Source organism: Rattus norvegicus, chromosome 2, assembly GCF_036323735.1.
Source record: "Rattus norvegicus strain BN/NHsdMcwi chromosome 2, GRCr8, whole genome shotgun sequence".
NCBI classification, from domain to species: Eukaryota; Metazoa; Chordata; class Mammalia; order Rodentia; family Muridae; genus Rattus; species Rattus norvegicus.
The window spans coordinates 99,661,820-99,670,040 of NC_086020.1; the positions used below are offsets into that span (position 1 = coordinate 99,661,820).

At 36.4% G+C, this 8,221-nt stretch overlaps 1 pseudogene; it reads right to left on the bottom strand.

Moving 5' to 3' along the window:
• Positions 1-2,112: 2,112 nt before the first annotated feature.
• On the bottom strand, positions 2,113-5,687 carry Paics-ps2 (phosphoribosylaminoimidazole carboxylase and phosphoribosylaminoimidazolesuccinocarboxamide synthase, pseudogene 2; annotated as a pseudogene).
• Positions 5,688-8,221: the final 2,534 nt, after the last annotated feature.

An 8,221-nucleotide genomic window follows, 5' to 3' on the forward strand; every position in this document is an offset into this window, starting at 1 on the left:
TGATAGCCCAAAGCTAGAAACAACCCAGATGTTCCAGGACAGAAGAATGGATACAGAAAATGTGGTTCTTTAACATAATGGACTCAGCTATTAAGTATGAGGCCATCCTGAGTTTTGCAGGCAAATGGATTGAACTAGAAAATGTCATCGTGAATGAGGTAACTCATACCCAAAAGGATATGCACAGTATGTTCTCACTAATAAGTGGATATGAGCAAAAAAAAAAAAGTACAGAATACCCAAATACAATTCACAGAACTCATAAAGGTCAACAAGCTGCTGAAGGACCAAAGTGAGGATGTCTCAATTTCACTTGGTAGGGAGAAGAGAACATCCATGAGGAGGAAGAGAGGGATGGAGGAAAGGGGGATGGGGGTGGAGGAAGACAGGAAAATAATCTGGTATTGGGTCGGGCAAAAGGACTGAAGCCCTGAGTGCCAGAAGAAAGAATGGAAACAGGCAACCTCTGGAGGAAGGAAGTTGGGAGAACTCTCTAGAATGTACCAGAGACCTGGGAAATAAGAGATTCTCAGGACTCCTCAGGACTCGAGGGGGTCGGGGAGGACCCTGGATGAAAAGAAACTTACTGAATCCAGCTCCAGGAGAAAGACAGGGCATCAACTGAGAGATGGGGTTGTTATCACCACAGCCAACACATAACTCTTTGTGTCTAAAAGAAAGGCAGGGGTGGAAATGGAGAAGAGCCTGAGGAAAAGAAGGTCCAGCGACAGGTCCAAAGTAGGATCCAGCTCAAGGGGAGGCCCCAAGACCTGACGCCATTACTGAATCTATGTGGTGTTCACAAAAAGGGACCTACCATGACTGCTCTCTGAAACACCCAACAAGCAGCTGAAAGAGTCAGATGCAGATATGTGTACCCAACAAATGTACAGAAGCTGCTGACCTTTCTGGTTGAATTAAGGAAAAGGTGGAGGAATCTAAGGAGGAGGTCAACCCTGTAGAAGGACCAGCAGTCTCAATTAACCTAGACCCCCGAAATATCTGGATCACCAACCAGGCAGCATATACTAGCCAAGATGAGACCTCCAACACATATATAGCAGAAGACTCCCTGTTCTGGGTTCAGTCAGAGAAGATGCACCTAATACTCAAGAGACTGGAGGCACCAGGAAGTTTAGAGGTTTGTTGGCATGGGAGTGTAGGGGAGATCCTTGTGGAGATAGGGGTGTTGATTGCCAGGGGGAAGAAGTATGGGATATGGAACTATTGGGGTTGGACCGGGAGGGGAATAAAATCTGAAGTGTAAAAATAAATAAATAAATAAATAAATAAATAAATAAATAAATAAATAAATAAATAAATAAGAAAAGGTAAAATTGACTTATACAAGTTAGTATATTTATTTTAAACATTCACGTCAATGTTTATTTGAAAGTTCACCAAGGCAGGTACACTGCAGTGACCATCAGCCCTACCTTAGATGGTAGACTACCTGGATTTTGTGTTTTGGTTTGTTTTAATTGTTATTAGCATGAAAAGTACAAGATTTTTAATTTTCAAAATGTGAAGCACAGATCAAGCAGTAGCTATTGACTTATAAAAATTGTGTGTGTGTGTGTGTGTGTGTGTGTGTGCGTGTATGTGTGTGTTGGGTAATATTACTCAAGTGCAGGTAGAGGAGTAAAGTGGTGAGATGTCTTGGAGCTATTTACAAGTGATTTGAATGAGATGACAGGGATGCTAGAAACCCACTCAAATCCTGTGCAAAAGGATCATTCCAATTCATTAACCACAGAGATGCCTCTCCAGTCCTACAAATGACCTTTCTTTGCTAATGTTATATATCTACCCAACAATGATCATAATATAAAAAACTATAATGTGATTTTTCAATAAAGGATCTCACTGCATTGTCCATTGCCAGCTTTGAACTTAAAGTGATCCTGCTGCCTCAGCCTCTGGAGTGCTAAGGTTACAGGTGTGCATCACTATGTTGATCCCAAAAATATGAACAACAAATACTCCCTAACAATTTGTCAATCCATTAATCTAAAGGACCATTTGTGCACTAGTAAATTGAATTGTTTCCTCTGATGTAAAATTATCTTGTTTGATTTTTGTAATCCAAACTAGGAAAGCATATCTTGTCTCCTAAAAATTAAAATTAATTTCTAACAAATTGCATTCTTTGATTTTTTTCTCACTTGCTTTAGGGATATCCATGGGTTCAACATCTTTGCTAGAAGTTTGACCTCCACAAAATGAATGTTTAACCAAAATATCTGAGCTGCAAACTGGGCTATTATTCTGGAGAAAGTATAGTTGAACCCACAAGTGGTCAGTCAGAGATTAGCACATATCCTGTGCACCAGTTTGGAAGGACAGTTAATAGCTAGATGGGCAGTTTAGAAGACAACCCTGAGCCCAAACCCTTGCTTTGCTTGCGACAAACATGGTAGATATGTCATTCCCTTCATAGTCTGCTTTAATCTTCAAAATTTCATCCAGGCCTTTATGTGCAGACATTATTACACAAAGTTCGCACACTTACCAGATTTCAACAAGACTTCTTAATATTTTTCACAGTGAGCAGCATAATATCAGAGGTTGAACTTCTCAGCACTACAATTCTGCACTGACTATCTGATTTTCCAAGCAACTCCACTTATTTGCAACCCACTCAATGCTTTTTTTTTACACCACCTGGACTCCTTCCAGAGTTACTTTCTTGAGGTCACTGTCTTTCTGATGTCTCTGATTTCCTGATTTGCAGGGTCTCTAGAGTCAGTCTCAAGGACATAAGCAAGAACAATCTCTTTGGTAGTTACATCAACACCAAATTCAGTTTTCATAGCAGCCAGTGTACAGTTCTGTGGCAGCCAGGATGTCTCCAGTATTTCAAAAACAGCATGTGTCACATGACTTCACCTCAGTCTGGCCTATAACAAGTGCAACAAAGCAAAACTTTCAGTCACAGGTTGCTTCACAGACTACCGTGGATCCTTATCCACATGACATCATCCTTGATGACATCATCCTTGAGAACATCTCCATTTTTGATGGGGAAAACAAATGTCCTTTCTTTACACTAGGGTTCCTTTGGAGAAAAGATCCACTTGATATTCTTGAATACACACTTGTGTTTGGAATCATTTCATTTGGGGGTGCATTGAAAGCAGTCTCCTAACAATTCTTAGTGAAAACAGTTTTGATACCAGCTTTCTGTAAAACTGGAAAATACTGGTGGTAATTTCATTGGAGTTTCCAACTTTGCCTTCCAGGTGGTAATTTCTAACAGCTTTTCCTGGTATAGTCTGATCTTTGGAATGAAGGAGGACTTTTTCTGGATCATCTAATAATTCATAGACTTATCTTGTCTTAAACTTGTACAGTTTTCTGTGAGCATTTAGTACCTGCCTCAATTGTCACCCATATCATGGGCATGCTTGAGGTACAGACCTCGCAGAAAAGAGCCAGGCTTCCTGGATTTGAATCTCATATCCCAGTCAGTAAGTTCATCAAAAAGTAACTTTGCTTGTCACAAATGAGGTTATTTCTTCCACCCTTGGATAAGAGCAATTGTTTAAGAAGTATACAGAAATATTCATAAGACACTCCCTGACCATTGTACCTGGTGTCTTAAAATTTTAGATAGGGGATGCTATTGTTATCAACAGACTATCTCTTGAGATATTGATAATGCTGTCCTTCTTTAAAAAATATTGTTTTTCAAGCTGGCATATAAATTTGCCCATTTTTCAGGTACACAATCGTGTTTGAAGTATGTATGTATGTATGTATGTATGTATGTACTATGTGTATGTATGTATATAAATGTTTTATGCGTGGATTCTATAAAATTTGATATCTAAGAAGAGAAGAGTCTGTAGTTAATGTAGGTTGAGGAATAGAGAGGAAGATTGGGGAGCTGTTATTCAAAGAACATAAATTTACCAGGTAGATAGGAAAATTACATTTAAAAATCTGTTTCAAAGCACCCAGACAGTAAATAATGATAAATTTTGCATCTTTCCAAACTACTGAGTATTTCCTTTTGACCACATTCATTTTCATTTTTATATTCTACTACATCTTATTGTTCTAACAGCTCCTCTTTAAGGGTTAGCCAATAGGGATCTGTTGGTTTGTACACTGTGATACATGTATGCTTGAATGTAATGAACTCCACAGAATGGATATATCCATAAAGTATTTGGCATGAAAACCATATTCCAAAGCATAATTTGACAAGATGAATTGGAAATCACACCCAGAAATTGTATTTCCTTACTAAAAATATCTATAAATTTTATAACAAGAAACAATCTAAGAATTCTTCAGCCAGAAAACTGTGACACACATCTTCTCCCATTTTCTTCTTAATTAACAACTCATTACAAACTTCAGTAATGCTAAAACATTTTGTGAAAGGTTAAAAGTACATACTGGCTTTTAATAATTATATTGCCATGATAAGACCTATTAGAAAACTGTTTCCTTAATAAATATGTTCAATGAATTAACCTGTATTTCTGCTATGTACTCCATATATTTAGACCACATAGAATGACAGACAAATATGAAGCTACATGATTCAACCCAGCAACATGACAGTGAAAAGTAATCTTTGAGCTGGTTCTATACCTTATAAATCACAAGGCCCAATAGTGGAAGCCTTTTCCTTGAGGGTTTTATAAGTCAGAACTAGCTAGTGGGATAGGGTGTCATGACTAATCATATGCTCTCATTCCATATGAACGTTTTTTGTTCCTAAGTCTCAATTTACTGCATTAATATAAAGTGAGGTTATTTGTTTAGCTTCAGACCACAAGAAAGGGCCAATGTTAATTTTAATTAATGGTGATTGTGGATAATCTTGGGGTGAGACTAATTTTCAGATTTTGCATCTGAAAATTCCTTATTCAGGAAGAAGGGAGCTGAAGGGAAGGTACAGTAGGTCGTAGTTCACATCTTTTTTTTTTTTTTATTCCTGGGGGATTTTGTAAAGAAATATGCTACTTTGTAACTCTTTTGAAAAGTATAATATATGTAATAATGCTTTTAAATGCATCTTTTAACACAATGAAAGATAAATACAATATGTCATTTGTTAAATAATATTTTTACACACAAAACACCAAAATTGTAGCAGATACCTTGGTCATCATATGTCCTAGAAAAGGTTTTGATTTTCAGAAAATTTTTCAATCTGAAAACTGACATCCTCCCACCCCCATAGAAAACAAAGTGTAAGTGATCCTGGGCTGTGGGTCCTCTGGGACTGATGATGATCCAGAAACCCTGGAAAACAGAACCCACATCTTAGTAACACTGAGCCTTTTCCTAGAGCCTGAAATAAGTGAAGTACATTAACAGGGACAAATTAAATTGTTAAATTGTACCCTTTCATACAACATGCAATTTGAAAATATTGCTATTTAAAATATTTATTTTATGTATATGTGTTTTGCCTGCACAAGTGCTTGTGCACAATAAAAATACTTGGTGACTACAGAGATTAGAAGAAAGCATCAGGTCCGCAGGATCCTTGTGAGTCATAATGTGGATGCCAAGAATTGATATAGATCTCTGGAAAAACAGCCAGTACTCTTTAAATATTATGCCATCTCTCCAACTCCTCAAATCTATCCTTATCAAGTAGTGTTACCTACTGCCACAATCATTTTGATCTGATTGTCTACAGTCATGAGTTTACCTCTTACCATTATCTTTAAGGTGAAAATTTTATTTAGGAAATGTGTGTTTGTTGATGTTGCAACCTTGATTCTTGGTAAACTGGATATTACAAAGCCACCTGGTGTAGACTTCAGTTTGTGCTCACACAGACTAGATCCCTTGGGAACAGGATTGGAGCTAGATATTAGTGTGAATGAAATTCATCAGAGGATTACAGGGGCTCACTCCAGGGGCAAGAGAATTGGGAGAGAAATACCAAGATTAGCTGAACTATGACAAGCACTGCTGTTCATCCATGTTCCAAGACAGAAAATGAAACAAGTTGTGTCAGATTGGGACCAAGTTGTTTCCATGATACTCACTGGGCGTGGTTCTCCCAAGCAAAATAACATAACTTTGGGGCCAAAAACATCTGTTGAGCAGAAACCATTTCCTTAGGAGCCCACTAGATGCTGGTGTTAATCTCAGGTGGCATTTACCGAAAGTCTGGAAGGAGTTGGGGTCACATACCACAGCATTCACCATGATGAGTTCAGGGCCAAAACTGTTTAATGATGTAATGACCGCTAACTGACTAGCTAGAAGCTTGGGTGTTATTAACAAATCTGCAACGTCACTATTTTATTTTTACCATTTTTCTATTAGAATGTTTATGTGCCATACAGCAAAGCCATACAAACTATCAAGCCAAATATCTGTGTACACTTCAGAAAAATCCTAAGATAAGACAATACCAGTCATCACTCAGCTTTCAGAGCACAGAGAAAATTGTGAATTATATTGGTCCACACTGCTGCATGGCAGGGGAGCCACAGGGACTGAGATTCATCCTCACTCAACTTTCCAGTCCCGGTCCTGCTAGCAGACTGTCTGAGGAGAAAACAATGTATTTAATGAAGTCTGCCTCCCGACTTCAGCAACAGCATTTTCTATCCTGTATAAAGGTAGACACACTCTACCAAGGTCCTTATTGCTCACTCTTATTTTCATACCAAGATAGTAAACATACACCATTTTTTCATTCAGATACAGCCCATGGCCAAGTTGGCAATGATCAAAGAAAACCATTTCTGATCACTCGGTCTAATATGTACAATAGTGTGAAGACTCAATGTTTAGCAAGCATGCAGATCACATAAGGACTTCCTTTTTGATACACACACACACACACACACACACACACACACACACAAAACACACAAACACACGCCCTCCATTAAAGAAACAGAATTGGAAAAATGCATCATATTAATCCACCTGTGTACTGTAAATTTTGTTTGGTTTTTAGAACACCTTAAAATATCTAGTACAAAATACCATAGAATTAAAGATTTCTAAAGTAAAATGTTGCATGAAAAAATCCAGTCATTACTGCTATTTCTACTAGAAAGGCAAAATGTTTATGAATTTCAATAATTGTGACCAATTATATCATATTTATTTCCATACATTTTTAATCTGCATTTTCACTACATGAGATACTACTGACTGTATAAATAAATGTAATACTGAGTCAATCACTGGCATTTTTAGTTTTCCACTGTATTCTCATTTGTTTACATGTATGAAATTACATGCAGAGACAGCACATTTCTAGTTCTTCAATACAGTTCAGAGTACTTAGGTAACAGTGCCACCTATTGATGTAAAGTTAAAGTATCCATAGTTGTTATTTCCTTAGTATTTGATCCAATTCTTTTATTTTCTGACTGCATTAGTTCTTCAAAGACTTTTTAGTGATTGATATGCAATTTTAGATTAAAACGGTTCAAATACATATTAAAAGTTAAGATATATAATATTTCAAGAGGCACCATAAAAATAAAAATAATTTAACCTTACAGTTTAATCTCTATCTTTGCAAAACCTCACGATGGTATAGAATGAACTAAGGAATAATTACATTATATCTTTGATGTCATCTAATATTAAGAGATATAACTTAATTTCTTCTGTGAAAAAATATTTAAAAGTATAGTTCAATATTTCATTGGAATACATAAATCAAAATTTTCTTGCTATATTAAAACTGCAAATTTTTCTAAGAAACTGGTCAGTTTGCTTATTTGGAATTATATTAGAATATTTATATTGCATACTTTATATCTATTTCTATTTTAGTATAAGAATACAAAGAAAACTGTACATGAGTGCATATATGAATTAGTACCCAAATGTTTCTATATTAATATCAATGCCTCTTTTAAGCAAGATACTATTTTGACGTTTCTACTGCAACCAAATGTTCATGAACATGAATAAAGCATATGTTTGATCAACAAAATTCTAAAACCTCATTATGTATCAACAAGTTTCAAATTCATTGTTTTATTAGGTGGTATACTCTCATACTTTCACTAGATATTAGAAGTTGTGTATGGTTTCATGTACTAGACTGCTACAAATACTAAGAAAAGTTCGTGTCATTTCTAGCGCTAAACTCTCCAACAACATCAGATAAAAGGAAAGCAGAATTAACCTATTTTCCCCAAGGACCATGGCACAAGGTGGCAATTGCAAATTTTTAAAGATAATGTAGTTAAACAAAAGAAACGGCTGTGAT